The 26,962-nt window shown below is 41.2% G+C and overlaps 9 non-coding genes across 9 annotated transcripts; all 9 read left to right on the top strand.

The window, feature by feature from the left end:
- The first annotated feature begins 4,157 nt into the window (after nucleotides 1–4,157).
- TRNAY-GUA (transfer RNA tyrosine (anticodon GUA)) lies at nucleotides 4,158–4,243 on the top strand. The gene is given in 2 exon segments: nucleotides 4,158–4,194; nucleotides 4,208–4,243. It is a non-coding gene; the product is annotated as a tRNA-Tyr (tRNA).
- Nucleotides 4,244–4,734: 491 nt separating this feature from the next.
- On the top strand, nucleotides 4,735–4,820 carry TRNAY-GUA (transfer RNA tyrosine (anticodon GUA)). The gene is given in 2 exon segments: nucleotides 4,735–4,771; nucleotides 4,785–4,820. It is a non-coding gene; the product is annotated as a tRNA-Tyr (tRNA).
- A 3,747-nt stretch (nucleotides 4,821–8,567) lies between these two features.
- TRNAY-GUA (transfer RNA tyrosine (anticodon GUA)) lies at nucleotides 8,568–8,653 on the top strand. The gene is given in 2 exon segments: nucleotides 8,568–8,604; nucleotides 8,618–8,653. It is a non-coding gene; the product is annotated as a tRNA-Tyr (tRNA).
- Nucleotides 8,654–9,143: 490 nt separating this feature from the next.
- TRNAY-GUA (transfer RNA tyrosine (anticodon GUA)) lies at nucleotides 9,144–9,229 on the top strand. The gene is given in 2 exon segments: nucleotides 9,144–9,180; nucleotides 9,194–9,229. It is a non-coding gene; the product is annotated as a tRNA-Tyr (tRNA).
- Nucleotides 9,230–13,577: 4,348 nt separating this feature from the next.
- On the top strand, nucleotides 13,578–13,663 carry TRNAY-GUA (transfer RNA tyrosine (anticodon GUA)). Its single transcript is given in 2 exon segments — nucleotides 13,578–13,614; nucleotides 13,628–13,663. It is a non-coding gene; the product is annotated as a tRNA-Tyr (tRNA).
- A 490-nt stretch (nucleotides 13,664–14,153) lies between these two features.
- Nucleotides 14,154–14,239, top strand: TRNAY-GUA (transfer RNA tyrosine (anticodon GUA)). Its single transcript is given in 2 exon segments — nucleotides 14,154–14,190; nucleotides 14,204–14,239. It is a non-coding gene; the product is annotated as a tRNA-Tyr (tRNA).
- Nucleotides 14,240–16,648: 2,409 nt separating this feature from the next.
- Nucleotides 16,649–16,734, top strand: TRNAY-GUA (transfer RNA tyrosine (anticodon GUA)). The gene is given in 2 exon segments: nucleotides 16,649–16,685; nucleotides 16,699–16,734. It is a non-coding gene; the product is annotated as a tRNA-Tyr (tRNA).
- Nucleotides 16,735–18,517: 1,783 nt separating this feature from the next.
- TRNAY-GUA (transfer RNA tyrosine (anticodon GUA)) lies at nucleotides 18,518–18,603 on the top strand. The gene is given in 2 exon segments: nucleotides 18,518–18,554; nucleotides 18,568–18,603. It is a non-coding gene; the product is annotated as a tRNA-Tyr (tRNA).
- A 4,348-nt stretch (nucleotides 18,604–22,951) lies between these two features.
- Nucleotides 22,952–23,037, top strand: TRNAY-GUA (transfer RNA tyrosine (anticodon GUA)). Its single transcript is given in 2 exon segments — nucleotides 22,952–22,988; nucleotides 23,002–23,037. It is a non-coding gene; the product is annotated as a tRNA-Tyr (tRNA).
- Nucleotides 23,038–26,962: the final 3,925 nt, after the last annotated feature.

Here is a 26,962-nt window from a genome sequence, read left to right as displayed (position 1 = left end):
TGGTTTCCTGTGTGGTGTTTTGGATCCCCATCTCTTGCTATGAACTGACAAAACAGCAGAATCCCCTTGACAATCTTGATTTCTCAAGGGAAATGGGAGAACACTATACATCATCCAAGATATTAAAATATTGTCAAGGCCCAACACGGCTGAATACTCTGAGGAGATGGCCTGTGAGGCGCCGCCTTTCAACTTTTCCCCCTTAGTATGGTGGTCAGTAACATGCGGGAGACTGCGGAGGGGGTCATTTTTTTAATTGGGAACTGATGTGCTTTTACTCAATTCGGGAACCTCACAAGCCAAGTTTGCTAGAGAATTATTTGCCAAGCCTTCGATAGCTCAGTTGGTAGAGCGGAGGACTGTAGTGGTAAAACAGGCATCCTTAGGTCGCTGGTTCAAATCCGGCTCAAAGGACTTTTGCCAAGTGCACATTTTATTGAATACTTGGAAAGTAAAATACTTGGGAAATAAAATAACGGACAATTTATAATTATATTATATTTCATCATTGAAAATAGATGCCTTTTGCTTTGAGGCTGTCGCCACATTATGTTTCTGTCCAACACCAATCTTCATTGGTTTCCTGTGAGGTGTTTTGGATCCCCATCTCTTGCTATGAACTGGCAAAACAGCAGAATCCCCTTGACAATCTTGATTTCTCAAGGGAAATGAGAGAACACTATACACCATCCAAGATATTAAAATATTGTCAAGGCCCAACACGGCTGAATACTCTGAGGAGATGGCCTGTGAGGCGCCGCCTTTCAACTTTTCCTCCTTAGTATGGTGGTCAGTAACATGCGGGAGACTGCGGAGGGGGTCATTTTTTTAATTGGGAACTGATGTGCTTTTACTCAATTCGGGAACCTCACAAGCCAAATTTGTAGTATTTTGCACGAATTGCAAGAGATGTTTACAAGTCGACGGTTGAAGTGGAAGCTCGTATTGAGTTTGTTAGAGAATGATTTGCCAAGCCTTCGATAGCTCGTCGCTGGTTCAAATCCGGCTCAAAGGACTTTTGCCAAATGCACATTTTATTGAATACTTGGAAAGTAAAATACTTGGAAAGTAAAATAACAGACAATTTATAATTATATTATATTTCATCACTGAAAATAGATGCCTTTTGCTTTGAGGCTGTGGCCACGTTATTTTTCTGTCCAACACGAATCTTCCTTGGTTTCCTGTGAGGTGTTTTGGATCCCCATTTCTTGCTATGAACTGGCAAAACAGCAGAATCCCCTTGACAATCTTGATTTCTCAAGGAAATAGAGAGAACACTATACACCATCCAAGATATTAAAATATTGTCATGGCCGAACACTGATGAATACTCTGAGGAGATGGCCTGCGAGGCGCCGCCTTTCAACTTTTCCTCCTTAGTATGGTGGTCAGTAACATGCGGGAGACTGCGGAGGGGGTCATTTTTTTAATTGTGAACTGATGTGCTTTTACTCAATTCGGGAACCTCACAAGCCAAATTTGTAGTATTTTGCAAGAATTGCAAGAGATGTTTGAATGTCGACGGTTGAAGTGGAAGCTCGTATTGAGCTTGCTAGAGACTGGTTTGCCTAGCCTTCGATAGCTCAGTTGGTAGAGCGGAGAACTGTAGTGGTAAAACAGGCATCCTTAGGTCGCTGGTTCAAATCCGGCTCGAAGGAATTTTTGCCAAATGCACATTTTATTGAATACTTGGAAAGTAAAATACTTGGAAAGTAAAATAACAGACAATTTATAATTATATTATATTTCATCACTGAAAATAGATGCCTTTTGCTTTGAGGCTGTGGCCACGTTATTTTTCTGTCCAACACGAATCTTCATTGGTTTCCTGTGAGGTGTTTTGGATCCCCATCTCTTGCTATGAACTGGCAAAACAGCAGAATCCCCTTGACAATCTTGATTTCTCAAGGGAAATGAGAGAACACTATACACCATCCAAGATATTAAAATATTGTCAAGGCCCAACACGGCTGAATACTCTGAGGAGATGGCCTGTGAGGTGTCGCCTTTCAACTTTTCCCCCTTAGTATGGTGGTCAGTAACATGCGGGAGACTGCGGAGGGGGTCATTTTTTTAATTGGGAACTGATGTGCTTTTACTCAATTCGGGAACCTCACAAGCCAAATTTGTAGTATTTTGCACGAATTGCAAGAGATGTTTACAAGTCGACGGTTTAAGTGGAAGCTCATATTGAGTTTGCTAGAGAATGATTTGCCAAGCCTTTGATAGCTCAGTTGGTAGAGCGGAGGACTGTAGTGGTAAAACAGGCATCCTTAGGTTGCTGGTTCAAATCCGGCTCGAAGGACTTTTGCCAAATGCACATTTTATTGAATACTTGGAAAGTAAAATACTTGGAAAATAAAATAACAGACAATTTATAATTATATTATATTTCATCACTGAAAATAGATGCCTTTTGCTTTGAGGCTGTGGCCACGTTATGTTTCTGTCCAACACCAATCTTCATTGTTTTCCTGTGAGGTGTTTTGGATCCCCATCTCTTGCTATGAACTGGCAAAACAGCAGAATCCCCTTGACAATCTTGATTTCTCAAGGGAAATGGGAAAACACTATACACCATCCAAGATATTAAAATATTGTCAAGGCCGAACACTGATGAATACTCTGAGGAGATGGCCTGTGAGGCGTCGCCTTTCAACTTTTCCTCCTTAGTATGGTGGTCAGTAACATGCGGGAGACTGCGGAGGGGGTCATTTTTTTTAATTGGGAACTGATGTGCTTTTACTCAATTCGGGAACCTAACAAGCCAAATTTGTAGTATTTTGCACGAATTGCAATAGATGTTTGCATGACGACGGTTGAAGTGGAAGCTCGTATTGAGCTTGCTAGAGACTGATTTGCCAAGCCTTCGATAGCTCAGTTGGTAGAGCGGAGGACTGTAGTGGTAAAACAGGCATCCTTAGGTCGCTGGTTGAAATCCGGATTGAAGGACTTTTGCCAAATGCAAATTTTATTGAATACTTGGAAAGTAAAATACTTGGAAAATAAAATAACAGACAATTCATAATTATATTATATTTCATCACTGAAAATACATGCCTTTTGCTTTGAGGCTGTGGCCACGTTATATTTCTGTTCAACACCAATCTTCATTGGTTTCCTGTGAGGTGTTTTGGATCCCCATCTCTTGCTATGAACTGGCAAAACAGCAGAATCCCCTTGACAATCTTGATTTCTCAAGGGAAATGAGAGAACAGTATACACCATCCAAGATATTAAAATATTGTCAAGGCCCAACACGGCTGAATACTCTGAGGAGATGGCCTGTGAGGCGCCGCCTTTCAACTTTTCCCCCTTAGTATGGTGGCCAGTAACATGCGGGAGACTGCGGAGGGGGTCTTTTTAATTGGGAACTGATGTGCTTTTACTCAATTCGGGAACGTCACAAGCCAAATTTGTTGTATTTTGCACGAATTGCAAGAGATGTTTACAAGTCGACGGTTGAAGTGGAAGCTCATATTGAGCTTGCTAGAGACTGATTTGCCAAGCCTTCGATAGCTCAGTTGGTAGAGCTGAGGACTGTAGTGGTAAAACAGGCATCCTTAGGTCGCTGGTTGAAATCCGGATTGAAGGACTTTTGCCAAATGCAAATTTTATTGAATACTTGGAAAGTAAAATACTTGGAAAATAAAATAACAGACAATTTATAATTATATTATATTTCATCACTGAAAATAGATGCCTTTTGCTTTGAGGCTGTGGCCACGTTATATTTCTGTTCAACACCAATCTTCATTGGTTTCCTGTGAGGTGTTATGGATCCCCATCTCTTGCTATGAACTGGCAAAACAGCAGAATCCCCTTGACAATCTTGATTTCTCAAGGGAAATGAGAGAACACTATACACCATCCAAGATATTAAAATATTGTCAAGGCCCAACGCGGCTGAATACTCTGAGGAGATGGCCTGTGAGGTGCCGCCTTCAACTTTTCCCCCTTAGTATGGTGGTCAGTAACATGCGGGAGACTGCGGAGGGGGTCATTTTTTTAATTGGGAACTGATGTGCTTTTACTCAATTCGGGAACGTCACAAGCCAAATTTGTAGTATTTTGCACGAATTGCAAGAGATGTTTACAAGTCGACGGTTGAAGTGGAAGCTCGTATTGAGTTTGCTAGAGAACGATTTGCCAAGCCTTCGATAGCTCAGTTGGTAGAGCGGAGGACTGTAGTGGTAAAACAGGCATCCTTAGGTCGCTGGTTCAAATCCGGCTCGAAGGAATTTTTGCCAAATGCACATTTTATTGAATACTTGGAAAGTAAAATACTTGGAAAGTAAAATAACAGACAATTTATAATTATATTATATTTCATCACTGAAAATAGATGCCTTTTGCTTTGAGGCTGTGGCCACGTTATTTTTCTGTCCAACACGAATCTTCATTGGTTTCCTGTGAGGTGTTTTGGATCCCCATCTCTTGCTATGAACTGGCAAAACAGCAGAATCCCCTTGACAATCTTGATTTCTCAAGGGAAATGAGAGAACACTATACACCATCCAAGATATTAAAATATTGTCAAGGCCCAACACGGCTGAATACTCTGAGGAGATGGCCTGTGAGGTGTCGCCTTTCAACTTTTCCCCCTTAGTATGGTGGTCAGTAACATGCGGGAGACTGCGGAGGGGGTCATTTTTTTAATTGGGAACTGATGTGCTTTTACTCAATTTGGGAACCTCACAAGCCAAGTTTGCTAGAGAATGATTTGCCAAGCCTTCGATAGCTCAGTTGGTAGAGCGGAGGACTGTAGTGGTAAAACAGGCATCCTTAGGTCGCTGGTTCAAATCCGGCTCGAAGGACTTTTGCCAAGTGCACATTTTATTGAATACTTGGAAAGTAAAATACTTGGAAAGTAAAATAACAGACAATTTATAATTATATTATATTTCATCACTGAAAATAGATGCCTTTTGATTTGAGGCTGTGGCCACGTTATTTTTCTGTCCGACACCAATCTTCGTTGGTTTCCTGTGAGGTGTTTTGGATCCCCATCTCTTGCTATGAACTGACAAAACAGCAGAATCCCCTTGACAATCTTGATTTCTCAAGGGAAATGGGAGAACACTATACATCATCCAAGATATTAAAATATTGTCAAGGCCCAACACGGCTGAATACTCTGAGGAGATGGCCTGTGAGGCGCCGCCTTTCAACTTTTCCCCCTTAGTATGGTGGTCAGTAACATGCGGGAGACTGCGGAGGGGGTCATTTTTTTAATTGTGAACTGATGTGCTTTTACTCAATTCGGGAACCTCACAAGCCAAATTTGTAGTATTTTGCAAGAATTGCAAGAGATGTTTGAATGTCGACGGTTGAAGTGGAAGCTCGTATTGAGCTTGCTAGAGACTGGTTTGCCTAGCCTTCGATAGCTCAGTTGGTAGAGCGGAGAACTGTAGTGGTAAAACAGGCATCCTTAGGTCGCTGGTTCAAATCCGGCTCGAAGGAATTTTTGCCAAATGCACATTTTATTGAATACTTGGAAAGTAAAATACTTGGAAAGTAAAATAACAGACAATTTATAATTATATTATATTTCATCACTGAAAATAGATGCCTTTTGCTTTGAGGCTGTGGCCACGTTATTTTTCTGTCCAACACGAATCTTCATTGGTTTCCTGTGAGGTGTTTTGGATCCCCATCTCTTGCTATGAACTGGCAAAACAGCAGAATCCCCTTGACAATCTTGATTTCTCAAGGGAAATGAGAGAACACTATACACCATCCAAGATATTAAAATATTGTCAAGGCCCAACACGGCTGAATAATCTGAGGAGATGGCCTGTGAGGTGTCGCCTTTCAACTTTTCCCCCTTAGTATGGTGGTCAGTAACATGCGGGAGACTGCGGAGGGGGTCATTTTTTTAATTGGGAACTGATGTGCTTTTACTCAATTCGGGAACCTCACAAGCCAAATTTGTAGTATTTTGCACGAATTGCAAGAGATGTTTACAAGTCGACGGTTTAAGTGGAAGCTCATATTGAGTTTGCTAGAGAATGATTTGCCAAGCCTTTGATAGCTCAGTTGGTAGAGCGGAGGACTGTAGTGGTAAAACAGGCATCCTTAGGTTGCTGGTTCAAATCCGGCTCGAAGGACTTTTGCCAAATGCACATTTTATTGAATACTTGGAAAGTAAAATACTTGGAAAATAAAATAACAGACAATTTATAATTATATTATATTTCATCACTGAAAATAGATGCCTTTTGCTTTGAGGCTGTGGCCACGTTATGTTTCTGTCCAACACCAATCTTCATTGTTTTCCTGTGAGGTGTTTTGGATCCCCATCTCTTGCTATGAACTGGCAAAACAGCAGAATCCCCTTGACAATCTTGATTTCTCAAGGGAAATGGGAGAACACTATACACCATCCAAGATATTAAAATATTGTCAAGGCCGAACACTGATGAATACTCTGAGGAGATGGCCTGTGAGGCGCCGCCTTTCAACTTTTCCTCCTTAGTATGGTGGTCAGTAACATGCGGGAGACTGCGGAGGGGGTCATTTTTTTTAATTGGGAACTGATGTGCTTTTACTCAATTCGGGAACCTAACAAGCCAAATTTGTAGTATTTTGCACGAATTGCAATAGATGTTTGCATGTCGACGGTTGAAGTGGAAGCTCGTATTGAGCTTGCTAGAGACTGATTTGCCAAGCCTTCGATAGCTCAGTTGGTAGAGCGGAGGACTGTAGTGGTAAAACAGGCATCCTTAGGTCGCTGGTTGAAATCCGGATTGAAGGACTTTTGCCAAATGCAAATTTTATTGAATACTTGGAAAGTAAAATACTTGGAAAATAAAATAACAGACAATTCATAATTATATTATATTTCATCACTGAAAATACATGCCTTTTGCTTTGAGGCTGTGGCCACGTTATATTTCTGTTCAACACCAATCTTCATTGGTTTCCTGTGAGGTGTTTTGGATCCCCATCTCTTGCTATGAACTGGCAAAACAGCAGAATCCCCTTGACAATCTTGATTTCTCAAGGGAAATGAGAGAACACTATACACCATCCAAGATATTAAAATATTGTCAAGGCCCAACACGGCTGAATACTCTGAGGAGATGGCCTGTGAGGCGCCGCCTTTCAACTTTTCCCCCTTAGTATGGTGGTCAGTAACATGCGGGAGACTGCGGAGGGGGTCATTTTTTTAATTGTGAACTGATGTGCTTTTACTCAATTCGGGAACCTCACAAGCCAAATTTGTAGTATTTTGCACGAATTGCAAGAGATGTTTGAATGTCGACGGTTGAAGTGGAAGCTCGTATTGAGCTTGCTAGAGCCTGGTTTGCCAAGCCTTCGATAGCTCAGTTGGTAGAGCAGAGGACTGTAGTGGTAAAACAGGCATCCTTAGGTCGCTGGTTCAAATGCAGATTGAAGGACTTTTGCCAAATGCAAATTTTATTGAATACTTGGAAAGTAAAATGCTTGGAAAATAAAATAACAGACAATTTATAATTATATTATATTTCATCATTGAAAATAGATGCCTTTTGCTTTGAGGCTGTCGCCACGTTATGTTTCTGTCCAACACCAATCTTCATTGGTTTCCTGTGAGGTGTTTTGGATCCCCATCTCTTGCTATGAACTGGCAAAACAGCAGAATCCCCTTGACAATCTTGATTTCTCAAGGGAAATGAGAGAACACTATACACCATCCAAGATATTAAAATATTGTCAAGGCCCAACACGGCTGAATACTCTGAGGAGATGGCCTGTGAGGCGCCGCCTTTCAACTTTTCCTCCTTAGTATGGTGGTCAGTAACATGCGGGAGACTGCGGAGGGGGTCATTTTTTTAATTGGGAACTGATGTGCTTTTACTCAATTCGGGAACCTCACAAGCCAAATTTGTAGTATTTTGCACGAATTGCAAGAGATGTTTACAAGTCGACGGTTGAAGTGGAAGCTCGTATTGAGTTTGCTAGAGAATGATTTGCCAAGCCTTCGATAGCTCGTCGCTGGTTCAAATCCGGCTCAAAGGACTTTTGCCAAATGCACATTTTATTGAATACTTGGAAAGTAAAATACTTGGAAAGTAAAATAACAGACAATTTATAATTATATTATATTTCATCACTGAAAATAGATGCCTTTTGCTTTGAGGCTGTGGCCACGTTATTTTTCTGTCCAACACGAATCTTCCTTGGTTTCCTGTGAGGTGTTTTGGATCCCCATTTCTTGCTATGAACTGGCAAAACAGCAGAATCCCCTTGACAATCTTGATTTCTCAAGGAAATAGAGAGAACACTATACACCATCCAAGATATTAAAATATTGTCATGGCCGAACACTGATGAATACTCTGAGGAGATGGCCTGCGAGGCGCCGCCTTTCAACTTTTCCTCCTTAGTATGGTGGTCAGTAACATGCGGGAGACTGCGGAGGGGGTCATTTTTTTAATTGTGAACTGATGTGCTTTTACTCAATTCGGGAACCTCACAAGCCAAATTTGTAGTATTTTGCAAGAATTGCAAGAGATGTTTGAATGTCGACGGTTGAAGTGGAAGCTCGTATTGAGCTTGCTAGAGCCTGGTTTGCCTAGCCTTCGATAGCTCAGTTGGTAGAGCGGAGGACTGTAGTGGTAAAACAGGCATCCTTAGGTCGCTGGTTCAAATCCGGCTCGAAGGACTTTTGCCAAGTGCACATTTTATTGAATACTTGGAAAGTAAAATACTTGGAAAGTAAAATAACAGACAATTTATAATTATATTATATTTCATCACTGAAAATAGATGCCTTTTGATTTGAGGCTGTGGCCACGTTATTTTTCTGTCCGACACCAATCTTCGTTGGTTTCCTGTGTGGTGTTTTGGATCCCCATCTCTTGCTATGAACTGACAAAACAGCAGAATCCCCTTGACAATCTTGATTTCTCAAGGGAAATGGGAGAACACTATACATCATCCAAGATATTAAAATATTGTCAAGGCCCAACACGGCTGAATACTCTGAGGAGATGGCCTGTGAGGCGCCGCCTTTCAACTTTTCCCCCTTAGTATGGTGGTCAGTAACATGCGGGAGACTGCGGAGGGGGTCATTTTTTTAATTGGGAACTGATGTGCTTTTACTCAATTCGGGAACCTCACAAGCCAAGTTTGCTAGAGAATTATTTGCCAAGCCTTCGATAGCTCAGTTGGTAGAGCGGAGGACTGTAGTGGTAAAACAGGCATCCTTAGGTCGCTGGTTCAAATCCGGCTCGAAGGACTTTTGCCAAGTGCACATTTTATTGAATACTTGGAAAGTAAAATACTTGGGAAATAAAATAACAGACAATTTATAATTATATTATATTTCATCATTGAAAATAGATGCCTTTTGCTTTGAGGCTGTCGCCACGTTATGTTTCTGTCCAACACCAATCTTCATTGGTTTCCTGTGAGGTGTTTTGGATCCCCATCTCTTGCTATGAACTGGCAAAACAGCAGAATCCCCTTGACAATCTTGATTTCTCAAGGGAAATGAGAGAACACTATACACCATCCAAGATATTAAAATATTGTCAAGGCCCAACACGGCTGAATACTCTGAGGAGATGGCCTGTGAGGCGCCGCCTTTCAACTTTTCCTCCTTAGTATGGTGGTCAGTAACATGCGGGAGACTGCGGAGGGGGTCATTTTTTTAATTGGGAACTGATGTGCTTTTACTCAATTCGGGAACCTCACAAGCCAAATTTGTAGTATTTTGCACGAATTGCAAGAGATGTTTACAAGTCGACGGTTGAAGTGGAAGCTCGTATTGAGTTTGTTAGAGAATGATTTGCCAAGCCTTCGATAGCTCGTCGCTGGTTCAAATCCGGCTCAAAGGACTTTTGCCAAATGCACATTTTATTGAATACTTGGAAAGTAAAATACTTGGAAAGTAAAATAACAGACAATTTATAATTATATTATATTTCATCACTGAAAATAGATGCCTTTTGCTTTGAGGCTGTGGCCACGTTATTTTTCTGTCCAACACGAATCTTCCTTGGTTTCCTTTGAGGTGTTTTGGATCCCCATTTCTTGCTATGAACTGGCAAAACAGCAGAATCCCCTTGACAATCTTGATTTCTCAAGGAAATAGAGAGAACACTATACACCATCCAAGATATTAAAATATTGTCATGGCCGAACACTGATGAATACTCTGAGGAGATGGCCTGCGAGGCGCCGCCTTTCAACTTTTCCTCCTTAGTATGGTGGTCAGTAACATGCGGGAGACTGCGGAGGGGGTCATTTTTTTAATTGTGAACTGATGTGCTTTTACTCAATTCGGGAACCTCACAAGCCAAATTTGTAGTATTTTGCAAGAATTGCAAGAGATGTTTGAATGTCGACGGTTGAAGTGGAAGCTCGTATTGAGCTTGCTAGAGACTGGTTTGCCTAGCCTTCGATAGCTCAGTTGGTAGAGCGGAGAACTGTAGTGGTAAAACAGGCATCCTTAGGTCGCTGGTTCAAATCCGGCTCGAAGGAATTTTTGCCAAATGCACATTTTATTGAATACTTGGAAAGTAAAATACTTGGAAAGTAAAATAACAGACAATTTATAATTATATTATATTTCATCACTGAAAATAGATGCCTTTTGCTTTGAGGCTGTGGCCACGTTATTTTTCTGTCCAACACGAATCTTCATTGGTTTCCTGTGAGGTGTTTTGGATCCCCATCTCTTGCTATGAACTGGCAAAACAGCAGAATCCCCTTGACAATCTTGATTTCTCAAGGGAAATGAGAGAACACTATACACCATCCAAGATATTAAAATATTGTCAAGGCCCAACACGGCTGAATAATCTGAGGAGATGGCCTGTGAGGTGTCGCCTTTCAACTTTTCCCCCTTAGTATGGTGGTCAGTAACATGCGGGAGACTGCGGAGGGGGTCATTTTTTTAATTGGGAACTGATGTGCTTTTACTCAATTCGGGAACCTCACAAGCCAAATTTGTAGTATTTTGCACGAATTGCAAGAGATGTTTACAAGTCGACGGTTTAAGTGGAAGCTCATATTGAGTTTGCTAGAGAATGATTTGCCAAGCCTTTGATAGCTCAGTTGGTAGAGCGGAGGACTGTAGTGGTAAAACAGGCATCCTTAGGTTGCTGGTTCAAATCCGGCTCGAAGGACTTTTGCCAAATGCACATTTTATTGAATACTTGGAAAGTAAAATACTTGGAAAATAAAATAACAGACAATTTATAATTATATTATATTTCATCACTGAAAATAGATGCCTTTTGCTTTGAGGCTGTGGCCACGTTATGTTTCTGTCCAACACCAATCTTCATTGTTTTCCTGTGAGGTGTTTTGGATCCCCATCTCTTGCTATGAACTGGCAAAACAGCAGAATCCCCTTGACAATCTTGATTTCTCAAGGGAAATGGGAGAACACTATACACCATCCAAGATATTAAAATATTGTCAAGGCCGAACACTGATGAATACTCTGAGGAGATGGCCTGTGAGGCGCCGCCTTTCAACTTTTCCTCCTTAGTATGGTGGTCAGTAACATGCGGGAGACTGCGGAGGGGGTCATTTTTTTTAATTGGGAACTGATGTGCTTTTACTCAATTCGGGAACCTAACAAGCCAAATTTGTAGTATTTTGCACGAATTGCAATAGATGTTTGCATGTCGACGGTTGAAGTGGAAGCTCGTATTGAGCTTGCTAGAGACTGATTTGCCAAGCCTTCGATAGCTCAGTTGGTAGAGCGGAGGACTGTAGTGGTAAAACAGGCATCCTTAGGTCGCTGGTTGAAATCCGGATTGAAGGACTTTTGCCAAATGCAAATTTTATTGAATACTTGGAAAGTAAAATACTTGGAAAATAAAATAACAGACAATTCATAATTATATTATATTTCATCACTGAAAATACATGCCTTTTGCTTTGAGGCTGTGGCCACGTTATATTTCTGTTCAACACCAATCTTCATTGGTTTCCTGTGAGGTGTTTTGGATCCCCATCTCTTGCTATGAACTGGCAAAACAGCAGAATCCCCTTGACAATCTTGATTTCTCAAGGGAAATGAGAGAACACTATACACCATCCAAGATATTAAAATATTGTCAAGGCCCAACACGGCTGAATACTCTGAGGAGATGGCCTGTGAGGCGCCGCCTTTCAACTTTTCCCCCTTAGTATGGTGGTCAGTAACATGCGGGAGACTGCGGAGGGGGTCATTTTTTTAATTGTGAACTGATGTGCTTTTACTCAATTCGGGAACCTCACAAGCCAAATTTGTAGTATTTTGCACGAATTGCAAGAGATGTTTGAATGTCGACGGTTGAAGTGGAAGCTCGTATTGAGCTTGCTAGAGCCTGGTTTGCCAAGCCTTCGATAGCTCAGTTGGTAGAGCAGAGGACTGTAGTGGTAAAACAGGCATCCTTAGGTCGCTGGTTCAAATGCAGATTGAAGGACTTTTGCCAAATGCAAATTTTATTGAATACTTGGAAAGTAAAATGCTTGGAAAATAAAATAACAGACAATTTATAATTATATTATATTTCATCATTGAAAATAGATGCCTTTTGCTTTGAGGCTGTCGCCACGTTATGTTTCTGTCCAACACCAATCTTCATTGGTTTCCTGTGAGGTGTTTTGGATCCCCATCTCTTGCTATGAACTGGCAAAACAGCAGAATCCCCTTGACAATCTTGATTTCTCAAGGGAAATGAGAGAACACTATACACCATCCAAGATATTAAAATATTGTCAAGGCCCAACACGGCTGAATACTCTGAGGAGATGGCCTGTGAGGCGCCGCCTTTCAACTTTTCCTCCTTAGTATGGTGGTCAGTAACATGCGGGAGACTGCGGAGGGGGTCATTTTTTTAATTGGGAACTGATGTGCTTTTACTCAATTCGGGAACCTCACAAGCCAAATTTGTAGTATTTTGCACGAATTGCAAGAGATGTTTACAAGTCGACGGTTGAAGTGGAAGCTCGTATTGAGTTTGCTAGAGAATGATTTGCCAAGCCTTCGATAGCTCGTCGCTGGTTCAAATCCGGCTCAAAGGACTTTTGCCAAATGCACATTTTATTGAATACTTGGAAAGTAAAATACTTGGAAAGTAAAATAACAGACAATTTATAATTATATTATATTTCATCACTGAAAATAGATGCCTTTTGCTTTGAGGCTGTGGCCACGTTATTTTTCTGTCCAACACGAATCTTCCTTGGTTTCCTGTGAGGTGTTTTGGATCCCCATTTCTTGCTATGAACTGGCAAAACAGCAGAATCCCCTTGACAATCTTGATTTCTCAAGGAAATAGAGAGAACACTATACACCATCCAAGATATTAAAATATTGTCATGGCCGAACACTGATGAATACTCTGAGGAGATGGCCTGCGAGGCGCCGCCTTTCAACTTTTCCTCCTTAGTATGGTGGTCAGTAACATGCGGGAGACTGCGGAGGGGGTCATTTTTTTAATTGTGAACTGATGTGCTTTTACTCAATTCGGGAACCTCACAAGCCAAATTTGTAGTATTTTGCAAGAATTGCAAGAGATGTTTGAATGTCGACGGTTGAAGTGGAAGCTCGTATTGAGCTTGCTAGAGCCTGGTTTGCCTAGCCTTCGATAGCTCAGTTGGTAGAGCGGAGGACTGTAGTGGTAAAACAGGCATCCTTAGGTCGCTGGTTCAAATCCGGCTCGAAGGACTTTTGCCAAGTGCACATTTTATTGAATACTTGGAAAGTAAAATACTTGGAAAGTAAAATAACAGACAATTTATAATTATATTATATTTCATCACTGAAAATAGATGCCTTTTGATTTGAGGCTGTGGCCACGTTATTTTTCTGTCCGACACCAATCTTCGTTGGTTTCCTGTGTGGTGTTTTGGATCCCCATCTCTTGCTATGAACTGACAAAACAGCAGAATCCCCTTGACAATCTTGATTTCTCAAGGGAAATGGGAGAACACTATACATCATCCAAGATATTAAAATATTGTCAAGGCCCAACACGGCTGAATACTCTGAGGAGATGGCCTGTGAGGCGCCGCCTTTCAACTTTTCCCCCTTAGTATGGTGGTCAGTAACATGCGGGAGACTGCGGAGGGGGTCATTTTTTTAATTGGGAACTGATGTGCTTTTACTCAATTCGGGAACCTCACAAGCCAAGTTTGCTAGAGAATTATTTGCCAAGCCTTCGATAGCTCAGTTGGTAGAGCGGAGGACTGTAGTGGTAAAACAGGCATCCTTAGGTCGCTGGTTCAAATCCGGCTCGAAGGACTTTTGCCAAGTGCACATTTTATTGAATACTTGGAAAGTAAAATACTTGGGAAATAAAATAACAGACAATTTATAATTATATTATATTTCATCATTGAAAATAGATGCCTTTTGCTTTGAGGCTGTCGCCACGTTATGTTTCTGTCCAACACCAATCTTCATTGGTTTCCTGTGAGGTGTTTTGGATCCCCATCTCTTGCTATGAACTGGCAAAACAGCAGAATCCCCTTGACAATCTTGATTTCTCAAGGGAAATGAGAGAACACTATACACCATCCAAGATATTAAAATATTGTCAAGGCCCAACACGGCTGAATACTCTGAGGAGATGGCCTGTGAGGCGCCGCCTTTCAACTTTTCCTCCTTAGTATGGTGGTCAGTAACATGCGGGAGACTGCGGAGGGGGTCATTTTTTTAATTGGGAACTGATGTGCTTTTACTCAATTCGGGAACCTCACAAGCCAAATTTGTAGTATTTTGCACGAATTGCAAGAGATGTTTACAAGTCGACGGTTGAAGTGGAAGCTCGTATTGAGTTTGTTAGAGAATGATTTGCCAAGCCTTCGATAGCTCGTCGCTGGTTCAAATCCGGCTCAAAGGACTTTTGCCAAATGCACATTTTATTGAATACTTGGAAAGTAAAATACTTGGAAAGTAAAATAACAGACAATTTATAATTATATTATATTTCATCACTGAAAATAGATGCCTTTTGCTTTGAGGCTGTGGCCACGTTATTTTTCTGTCCAACACGAATCTTCCTTGGTTTCCTGTGAGGTGTTTTGGATCCCCATTTCTTGCTATGAACTGGCAAAACAGCAGAATCCCCTTGACAATCTTGATTTCTCAAGGAAATAGAGAGAACACTATACACCATCCAAGATATTAAAATATTGTCATGGCCGAACACTGATGAATACTCTGAGGAGATGGCCTGCGAGGCGCCGCCTTTCAACTTTTCCTCCTTAGTATGGTGGTCAGTAACATGCGGGAGACTGCGGAGGGGGTCATTTTTTTAATTGTGAACTGATGTGCTTTTACTCAATTCGGGAACCTCACAAGCCAAATTTGTAGTATTTTGCAAGAATTGCAAGAGATGTTTGAATGTCGACGGTTGAAGTGGAAGCTCGTATTGAGCTTGCTAGAGACTGGTTTGCCTAGCCTTCGATAGCTCAGTTGGTAGAGCGGAGAACTGTAGTGGTAAAACAGGCATCCTTAGGTCGCTGGTTCAAATCCGGCTCGAAGGAATTTTTGCCAAATGCACATTTTATTGAATACTTGGAAAGTAAAATACTTGGAAAGTAAAATAACAGACAATTTATAATTATATTATATTTCATCACTGAAAATAGATGCCTTTTGCTTTGAGGCTGTGGCCACGTTATTTTTCTGTCCAACACGAATCTTCATTGGTTTCCTGTGAGGTGTTTTGGATCCCCATCTCTTGCTATGAACTGGCAAAACAGCAGAATCCCCTTGACAATCTTGATTTCTCAAGGGAAATGAGAGAACACTATACACCATCCAAGATATTAAAATATTGTCAAGGCCCAACACGGCTGAATACTCTGAGGAGATGGCCTGTGAGGTGTCGCCTTTCAACTTTTCCCCCTTAGTATGGTGGTCAGTAACATGCGGGAGACTGCGGAGGGGGTCATTTTTTTAATTGGGAACTGATGTGCTTTTACTCAATTCGGGAACCTCACAAGCCAAATTTGTAGTATTTTGCACGAATTGCAAGAGATGTTTACAAGTCGACGGTTGAAGTGGAAGCTCGTATTGAGTTTGCTAGAGAATGATTTGCCAAGCCTTCGATAGCTCGTCGCTGGTTCAAATCCGGCTCAAAGGACTTTTGCCAAATGCACATTTTATTGAATACTTGGAAAGTAAAATACTTGGAAAGTAAAATAACAGACAATTTATAATTATATTATATTTCATCACTGAAAATAGATGCCTTTTGCTTTGAGGCTGTGGCCACGTTATTTTTCTGTCCAACACGAATCTTCCTTGGTTTCCTGTGAGGTGTTTTGGATCCCCATTTCTTGCTATGAACTGGCAAAACAGCAGAATCCCCTTGACAATCTTGATTTCTCAAGGAAATAGAGAGAACACTATACACCATCCAAGATATTAAAATATTGTCATGGCCGAACACTGATGAATACTCTGAGGAGATGGCCTGCGAGGCGCCGCCTTTCAACTTTTCCTCCTTAGTATGGTGGTCAGTAACATGCGGGAGACTGCGGAGGGGGTCATTTTTTTAATTGTGAACTGATGTGCTTTTACTCAATTCGGGAACCTCACAAGCCAAATTTGTAGTATTTTGCAAGAATTGCAAGAGATGTTTGAATGTCGACGGTTGAAGTGGAAGCTCGTATTGAGCTTGCTAGAGCCTGGTTTGCCTAGCCTTCGATAGCTCAGTTGGTAGAGCGGAGGACTGTAGTGGTAAAACAGGCATCCTTAGGTCGCTGGTTCAAATCCGGCTCGAAGGACTTTTGCCAAGTGCACATTTTATTGAATACTTGGAAAGTAAAATACTTGGAAAGTAAAATAACAGACAATTTATAATTATATTATATTTCATCACTGAAAATAGATGCCTTTTGATTTGAGGCTGTGGCCACGTTATTTTTCTGTCCGACACCAATCTTCGTTGGTTTCCTGTGTGGTGTTTTGGATCCCCATCTCTTGCTATGAACTGACAAAACAGCAGAATCCCCTTGACAATCTTGATTTCTCAAGGGAAATGGGAGAACACTAAACATCATCCAAGATATTAAAATATTGTCAAGGCCCAACACGGCTGAATACTCTGAGGAGATGGCCTGTGAGGCGCCGCCTTTCAACTTTTCCCCCTTAGTATGGTGGTCAGTAACATGCGGGAGACTGCGGAGGGGGTCATTTTTTTAATTGGGAACTGATGTGCTTTTACTCAATTCGGGAACCTCACAAGCCAAATTTGTAGTATTTTGCACGAATTGCAAGAGATGTTTACAAGTCGACGGTTTAAGTGGAAGCTCGTATTCAGTTTGCTAGAGAATGATTTGCCAAGCCTTTGATAGCTCAGTTGGTAGAGCGGAGGACTGTAGTGGTAAAACAGGCATCCTTAGGTTGCTGGTTCAAATCCGGCTCGAAGGACTTTTGCCAAATGCAAATTTTATTGAATACTTGGAAAGTAAAATACTTGGAAAATAAAATAACAGACAATTTATAATTATATTATATTTCATCACTGAAAATAGATGCCTTTTGCTTTGAGGCTGTGGCCACGTTATGTTTCTGTCCAACACCAATCTTCATTGTTTTCCTGTGAGGTGTTTTGGATCCCCATCTCTTGCTATGAACTGGCAAAACAGCAGAATCCCCTTGACAATCTTGATTTCTCAAGGGAAATGGGAGAACACTATACACCATCCAAGATATTAAAATATTGTCAAGGCCGAACACTGATGAATACTCTGAGGAGATGGCCTGTGAGGCGCCGCCTTTCAACTTTTCCTCCTTAGTATGGTGGTCAGTAACATGCGGGAGACTGCGGAGGGGGTCATTTTTTTTAATTGGGAACTGATGTGCTTTTACTCAATTCGGGAACCTAACAAGCCAAATTTGTAGTATTTTGCACGCATTGCAATAGATGTTTGCATGTCGACGGTTGAAGTGGAAGCTCGTATTGAGCTTGCTAGAGACTGATTTGCCAAGCCTTCGATAGCTCAGTTGGTAGAGCGGAGGACTGTAGTGGTAAAACAGGCATCCTTAGGTCGCTGGTTGAAATCCGGATTGAAGGACTTTTGCCAAATGCACATTTTATTGAATACTTGGAAAGTAAAATACTTGGAAAGTAAAATAACAGACAATTTATAATTATATTATATTTCATCACTGAAAATAGATGCCTTTTGCTTTGAGGCTGTGGCCACGTTATTTTTCTGTCCAACACGAATCTTCATTGGTTTCCTGTGAGGTGTTTTGGATCCCCATCTCTTGCTATGAACTGGCAAAACAGCAGAATCCCCTTGACAATCTTGATTTCTCAAGGGAAATGAGAGAACACTATACACCATCCAAGATATTAAAATATTGTCAAGGCCCAACACGGCTGAATACTCTGAGGAGATGGCCTGTGAGGTGTCGCCTTTCAACTTTTCCCCCTTAGTATGGTGGTCAGTAACATGCGGGAGACTGCGGAGGGGGTCATTTTTTTAATTGGGAACTGATGTGCTTTTACTCAATTTGGGAACCTCACAAGCCAAGTTTGCTAGAGAATTACTTGCCAAGCCTTCGATAGCTCAGTTGGTAGAGCGGAGGACTGTAGTGGTAAAACAGGCATCCTTAGGTCGCTGGTTCAAATCCGGCTCGAAGGACTTTTGCCAAGTGCACATTTTATTGAATACTTGGAAAGTAAAATACTTGGGAAATAAAATAACAGACAATTTATAATTATATTATATTTCATCATTGAAAATAGATGCCTTTTGCTTTGAGGCTGTCGCCACGTTATGTTTCTGTCCAACACCAATCTTCATTGGTTTCCTTTGAGGTGTTTTGGATCCCCATCTCTTGCTATGAACTGGCAAAACAGCAGAATCCCCTTGATAATCTTGATTTCTCAAGGGAAATGAGAGAACACTATACACCATCCAAGATATTAAAATATTGTCAAGGCCCAACACGGCTGAATACTCTGAGGAGATGGCCTGTGAGGCGCCGCCTTTCAACTTTTCCTCCTTAGTATGGTGGTCAGTAACATGCGGGAGACTGCGGAGGGGGTCATTTTTTTAATTGGGAACTGATGTGCTTTTACTCAATTCGGGAACCTCACAAGCCAAATTTGTAGTATTTTGCACGAATTGCAAGAGATGTTTACAAGTCGACGGTTGAAGTGGAAGCTCGTATTGAGTTTGTTAGAGAATGATTTGCCAAGCCTTCGATAGCTCGTCGCTGGTTCAAATCCGGCTCAAAGGACTTTTGCCAAATGCACATTTTATTGAATACTTGGAAAGTAAAATACTTGGAAAGTAAAATAACAGACAATTTATAATTATATTATATTTCATCACTGAAAATAGATGCCTTTTGCTTTGAGGCTGTGGCCACGTTATTTTTCTGTCCAACACGAATCTTCCTTGGTTTCCTGTGAGGTGTTTTGGATCCCCATTTCTTGCTATGAACTGGCAAAACAGCAGAATCCCCTTGACAATCTTGATTTCTCAAGGAAATAGAGAGAACACTATACACCATCCAAGATATTAAAATATTGTCATGGCCGAACACTGATGAATACTCTGAGGAGATGGCCTGCGAGGCACCGCCTTTCAACTTTTCCTCCTTAGTATGGTGGTCAGTAACATGCGGGAGACTGCGGAGGGGGTCATTTTTTTAATTGTGAACTGATGTGCTTTTACTCAATTCGGGAACCTCACAAGCCAAATTTGTAGTATTTTGCAAGAATTGCAAGAGATGTTTGAATGTCGACGGTTGAAGTGGAAGCTCGTATTGAGCTTGCTAGAGACTGGTTTGCCTAGCCTTCGATAGCTCAGTTGGTAGAGCGGAGAACTGTAGTGGTAAAACAGGCATCCTTAGGTCGCTGGTTCAAATCCGGATCGAAGGAATTTTTGCCAAATGCACATTTTATTGAATACTTGGAAAGTAAAATACTTGGAAAGTAAAATAACAGACAATTTATAATTATATTATATTTCATCACTGAAAATAGATGCCTTTTGCTTTGAGGCTGTGGCCACGTTATTTTTCTGTCCAACACGAATCTTCATTGGTTTCCTGTGAGGTGTTTTGGATCCCCATCTCTTGCTATGAACTGGCAAAACAGCAGAATCCCCTTGACAATCTTGATTTCTCAAGGGAAATGAGAGAACACTATACACCATCCAAGATATTAAAATATTGTCAAGGCCCAACACGGCTGAATACTCTGAGGAGATGGCCTGTGAGGTGTCGCCTTTCAACTTTTCCCCCTTAGTATGGTGGTCAGTAACATGCGGGAGACTGCGGAGGGGGTCATTTTTTTAATTGGGAACTGATGTGCTTTTACTCAATTCGGGAACCTCACAAGCCAAATTTGTAGTATTTTGCACGAATTGCAAGAGATGTTTACAAGTCGACGGTTTAAGTGGAAGCTCATATTGAGTTTGCTAGAGAATGATTTGCCAAGCCTTTGATAGCTCAGTTGGTAGAGCGGAGGACTGTAGTGGTAAAACAGGCATCCTTAGGTTGCTGGTTCAAATCCGGCTCGAAGGACTTTTGCCAAATGCACATTTTATTGAATACTTGGAAAGTAAAATACTTGGAAAATAAAATAACAGACAATTTATAATTATATTATATTTCATCACTGAAAATAGATGCCTTTTGCTTTGAGGCTGTGGCCACGTTATGTTTCTGTCCAACACCAATCTTCATTGTTTTCCTGTGAGGTGTTTTGGATCCCCATCTCTTGCTATGAACTGGCAAAACAGCAGAATCCCCTTGACAATCTTGATTTCTCAAGGGAAATGGGAGAACACTATACACCATCCAAGATATTAAAATATTGTCAAGGCCGAACACTGATGAATACTCTGAGGAGATGGCCTGTGAGGCGCCGCCTTTCAACTTTTCCTCCTTAGTATGGTGGTCAGTAACATGCGGGAGACTGCGGAGGGGGTCATTTTTTTTAATTGGGAACTGATGTGCTTTTACTCAATTCGGGAACCTAACAAGCCAAATTTGTAGTATTTTGCACGAATTGCAATAGATGTTTGCATGTCGACGGTTGAAGTGGAAGCTCGTATTGAGCTTGCTAGAGACTGATTTGCCAAGCCTTCGATAGCTCAGTTGGTAGAACGGAGGACTGTAGTGGTAAAACAGGCATCCTTAGGTCGCTGGTTGAAATCCGGATTGAAGGACTTTTGCCAAATGCAAATTTTATTGAATACTTGGAAAGTAAAATACTTGGAAAATAAAATAACAGACAATTCATAATTATATTATATTTCATCACTGAAAATACATGCCTTTTGCTTTGAGGCTGTGGCCACGTTATATTTCTGTTCAACACCAATCTTCATTGGTTTCCTGTGAGGTGTTTTGGATCCCCATCTCTTGCTATGAACTGGCAAAACAGCAGAATCCCCTTGACAATCTTGATTTCTCAAGGGAAATGAGAGAACACTATACACCATCCAAGATATTAAAATATTGTCAAGGCCCAACACGGCTGAATACTCTGAGGAGATGGCCTGTGAGGCGCCGCCTTTCAACTTTTCCCCCTTAGTATGGTGGTCAGTAACATGCGGGAGACTGCGGAGGGGGTCATTTTTTTAATTGTGAACTGATGTGCTTTTACTCAATTCGGGAACCTCACAAGCCAAATTTGTAGTATTTTGCACGAATTGCAAGAGATGTTTGAATGTCGACGGTTGAAGTGGAAGCTCGTATTGAGCTTGCTAGAGCCTGGTTTGCCAAGCCTTCGATAGCTCAGTTGGTAGAGCAGAGGACTGTAGTGGTAAAACAGGCATCCTTAGGTCGCTGGTTCAAATGCAGATTGAAGGACTTTTGCCAAATGCAAATTTTATTGAATACTTGGAAAGTAAAATGCTTGGAAAATAAAATAACAGACAATTTATAATTATATTATATTTCATCATTGAAAATAGATGCCTTTTGCTTTGAGGCTGTCGCCACGTTATGTTTCTGTCCAACACCAATCTTCATTGGTTTCCTGTGAGGTGTTTTGGATCCCCATCTCTTGCTATGAACTGGCAAAACAGCAGAATCCCCTTGACAATCTTGATTTCTCAAGGGAAATGAGAGAACACTATACACCATCCAAGATATTAAAATATTGTCAAGGCCCAACACGGCTGAATACTCTGAGGAGATGGCCTGTGAGGCGCCGCCTTTCAACTTTTCCTCCTTAGTATGGTGGTCAGTAACATGCGGGAGACTGCGGAGGGGGTCATTTTTTTAATTGGGAACTGATGTGCTTTTACTCAATTCGGGAACCTCACAAGCCAAATTTGTAGTATTTTGCACGAATTGCAAGAGATGTTTACAAGTCGACGGTTGAAGTGGAAGCTCGTATTGAGTTTGCTAGAGAATGATTTGCCAAGCCTTCGATAGCTCGTCGCTGGTTCAAATCCGGCTCAAAGGACTTTTGCCAAATGCACATTTTATTGAATACTTGGAAAGTAAAATACTTGGAAAGTAAAATAACAGACAATTTATAATTATATTATATTTCATCACTGAAAATAGATGCCTTTTGTTTTGAGGCTGTGGCCACGTTATTTTTCTGTCCAACACGAATCTTCCTTGGTTTCCTGTGAGGTGTTTTGGATCCCCATTTCTTGCTATGAACTGGCAAAACAGCAGAATCCCCTTGACAATCTTGATTTCTCAAGGAAATAGAGAGAACACTATACACCATCCAAGATATTAAAATATTGTCATGGCCGAACACTGATGAATACTCTGAGGAGATGGCCTGCGAGGCGCCGCCTTTCAACTTTTCCTCCTTAGTATGGTGGTCAGTAACATGCGGGAGACTGCGGAGGGGGTCATTTTTTTAATTGTGAACTGATGTGCTTTTACTCAATTCGGGAACCTCACAAGCCAAATTTGTAGTATTTTGCAAGAATTGCAAGAGATGTTTGAATGTCGACGGTTGAAGTGGAAGCTCGTATTGAGCTTGCTAGAGCCTGGTTTGCCTAGCCTTCGATAGCTCAGTTGGTAGAGCGGAGGACTGTAGTGGTAAAACAGGCATCCTTAGGTCGCTGGTTCAAATCCGGCTCGAAGGACTTTTGCCAAGTGCACATTTTATTGAATACTTGGAAAGTAAAATACTTGGAAAGTAAAATAACAGACAATTTATAATTATATTATATTTCATCACTGAAAATAGATGCCTTTTGATTTGAGGCTGTGGCCACGTTATTTTTCTGTCCGACACCAATCTTCGTTGGTTTCCTGTGTGGTGTTTTGGATCCCCATCTCTTGCTATGAACTGACAAAACAGCAGAATCCCCTTGACAATCTTGATTTCTCAAGGGAAATGGGAGAACACTATACATCATCCAAGATATTAAAATATTGTCAAGGCCCAACACGGCTGAATACTCTGAGGAGATGGCCTGTGAGGCGCCGCCTTTCAACTTTTCCCCCTTAGTATGGTGGTCAGTAACATGCGGGAGACTGCGGAGGGGGTCATTTTTTTAATTGGGAACTGATGTGCTTTTACTCAATTCGGGAACCTCACAAGCCAAGTTTGCTAGAGAATTATTTGCCAAGCCTTCGATAGCTCAGTTGGTAGAGCGGAGGACTGTAGTGGTAAAACAGGCATCCTTAGGTCGCTGGTTCAAATCCGGCTCAAAGGACTTTTGCCAAGTGCACATTTTATTGAATACTTGGAAAGTAAAATACTTGGGAAATAAAATAACGGACAATTTATAATTATATTATATTTCATCATTGAAAATAGATGCCTTTTGCTTTGAGGCTGTCGCCACGTTATGTTTCTGTCCAACACCAATCTTCATTGGTTTCCTGTGAGGTGTTTTGGATCCCCATCTCTTGCTATGAACTGGCAAAACAGCAGAATCCCCTTGACAATCTTGATTTCTCAAGGGAAATGAGAGAACACTATACACCATCCAAGATATTAAAATATTGTCAAGGCCCAACACGGCTGAATACTCTGAGGAGATGGCCTGTGAGGCGCCGCCTTTCAACTTTTCCTCCTTAGTATGGTGGTCAGTAACATGCGGGAGACTGCGGAGGGGGTCATTTTTTTAATTGGGAACTGATGTGCTTTTACTCAATTCGGGAACCTCACAAGCCAAATTTGTAGTATTTTGCACGAATTGCAAGAGATGTTTACAAGTCGACGGTTGAAGTGGAAGCTCGTATTGAGTTTGTTAGAGAATGATTTGCCAAGCCTTCGATAGCTCGTCGCTGGTTCAAATCCGGCTCAAAGGACTTTTGCCAAATGCACATTTTATTGAATACTTGGAAAGTAAAATACTTGGAAAGTAAAATAACAGACAATTTATAATTATATTATATTTCATCACTGAAAATAGATGCCTTTTGCTTTGAGGCTGTGGCCACGTTATTTTTCTGTCCAACACGAATCTTCCTTGGTTTCCTGTGAGGTGTTTTGGATCCCCATTTCTTGCTATGAACTGGCAAAACAGCAGAATCCCCTTGACAATCTTGATTTCTCAAGGAAATAGAGAGAACACTATACACCATCCAAGATATTAAAATATTGTCATGGCCGAACACTGATGAATACTCTGAGGAGATGGCCTGCGAGGCGCCGCCTTTCAACTTTTCCTCCTTAGTATGGTGGTCAGTAACATGCGGGAGACTGCGGAGGGGGTCATTTTTTTAATTGTGAACTGATGTGCTTTTACTCAATTCGGGAACCTCACAAGCCAAATTTGTAGTATTTTGCAAGAATTGCAAGAGATGTTTGAATGTCGACGGTTGAAGTGGAAGCTCGTATTGAGCTTGCTAGAGACTGGTTTGCCTAGCCTTCGATAGCTCAGTTGGTAGAGCGGAGAACTGTAGTGGTAAAACAGGCATCCTTAGGTCGCTGGTTCAAATCCGGCTCGAAGGAATTTTTGCCAAATGCACATTTTATTGAATACTTGGAAAGTAAAATACTTGGAAAGTAAAATAACAGACAATTTATAATTATATTATATTTCATCACTGAAAATAGATGCCTTTTGCTTTGAGGCTGTGGCCACGTTATTTTTCTGTCCAACACGAATCTTCATTGGTTTCCTGTGAGGTGTTTTGGATCCCCATCTCTTGCTATGAACTGGCAAAACAGCAGAATCCCCTTGACAATCTTGATTTCTCAAGGGAAATGAGAGAACACTATACACCATCCAAGATATTAAAATATTGTCAAGGCCCAACACGGCTGAATACTCTGAGGAGATGGCCTGTGAGGTGTCGCCTTTCAACTTTTCCCCCTTAGTATGGTGGTCAGTAACATGCGGGAGACTGCGGAGGGGGTCATTTTTTTAATTGGGAACTGATGTGCTTTTACTCAATTCGGGAACCTCACAAGCCAAATTTGTAGTATTTTGCACGAATTGCAAGAGATGTTTACAAGTCGACGGTTTAAGTGGAAGCTCATATTGAGTTTGCTAGAGAATGAGTTGCCAAGCCTTTGATAGCTCAGTTGGTAGAGCGGAGGACTGTAGTGGTAAAACAGGCATCCTTAGGTTGCTGGTTCAAATCCGGCTCGAAGGACTTTTGCCAAATGCACATTTTATTGAATACTTGGAAAGTAAAATACTTGGAAAATAAAATAACAGACAATTTATAATTATATTATATTTCATCACTGAAAATAGATGCCTTTTGCTTTGAGGCTGTGGCCACGTTATGTTTCTGTCCAACACCAATCTTCATTGTTTTCCTGTGAGGTGTTTTGGATCCCCATCTCTTGCTATGAACTGGCAAAACAGCAGAATCCCCTTGACAATCTTGATTTCTCAAGGGAAATGGGAAAACACTATACACCATCCAAGATATTAAAATATTGTCAAGGCCGAACACTGATGAATACTCTGAGGAGATGGCCTGTGAGGCGTCGCCTTTCAACTTTTCCTCCTTAGTATGGTGGTCAGTAACATGCGGGAGACTGCGGAGGGGGTCATTTTTTTTAATTGGGAACTGATGTGCTTTTACTCAATTCGGGAACCTAACAAGCCAAATTTGTAGTATTTTGCACGAATTGCAATAGATGTTTGCATGACGACGGTTGAAGTGGAAGCTCGTATTGAGCTTGCTAGAGACTGATTTGCCAAGCCTTCGATAGCTCAGTTGGTAGAGCGGAGGACTGTAGTGGTAAAACAGGCATCCTTAGGTCGCTGGTTGAAATCCGGATTGAAGGACTTTTGCCAAATGCAAATTTTATTGAATACTTGGAAAGTAAAATACTTGGAAAATAAAATAACAGACAATTCATAATTATATTATATTTCATCACTGAAAATACATGCCTTTTGCTTTGAGGCTGTGGCCACGTTATATTTCTGTTCAACACCAATCTTCATTGGTTTCCTGTGAGGTGTTTTGGATCCCCATCTCTTGCTATGAACTGGCAAAACAGCAGAATCCCCTTGACAATCTTGATTTCTCAAGGGAAATGAGAGAACAGTATACACCATCCAAGATATTAAAATATTGTCAAGGCCCAACACGGCTGAATACTCTGAGGAGATGGCCTGTGAGGCGCCGCCTTTCAACTTTTCCCCCTTAGTATGGTGGCCAGTAACATGCGGGAGACTGCGGAGGGGGTCTTTTTAATTGGGAACTGATGTGCTTTTACTCAATTCGGGAACGTCACAAGCCAAATTTGTTGTATTTTGCACGAATTGCAAGAGATGTTTACAAGTCGACGGTTGAAGTGGAAGCTCATATTGAGCTTGCTAGAGACTGATTTGCCAAGCCTTCGATAGCTCAGTTGGTAGAGCTGAGGACTGTAGTGGTAAAACAGACATCCTTAGGTCGCTGGTTGAAATCCGGATTGAAGGACTTTTGCCAAATGCAAATTTTATTGAATACTTGGAAAGTAAAATACTTGGAAAATAAAATAACAGACAATTTATAATTATATTATATTTCATCACTGAAAATAGATGCCTTTTGCTTTGAGGCTGTGGCCACGTTATATTTCTGTTCAACACCAATCTTCATTGG

Source organism: Ambystoma mexicanum, chromosome 1p (assembly GCF_040938575.1).
Source record: "Ambystoma mexicanum isolate Mex_15411 chromosome 1p, UKY_AmexF1_1, whole genome shotgun sequence".
NCBI lineage: Eukaryota > Metazoa > Chordata > Amphibia > Caudata > Ambystomatidae > Ambystoma > Ambystoma mexicanum.
Note: the sequence above shows the minus strand (reverse complement) of the source record. Positions and strands in the feature narration are given on the sequence as shown.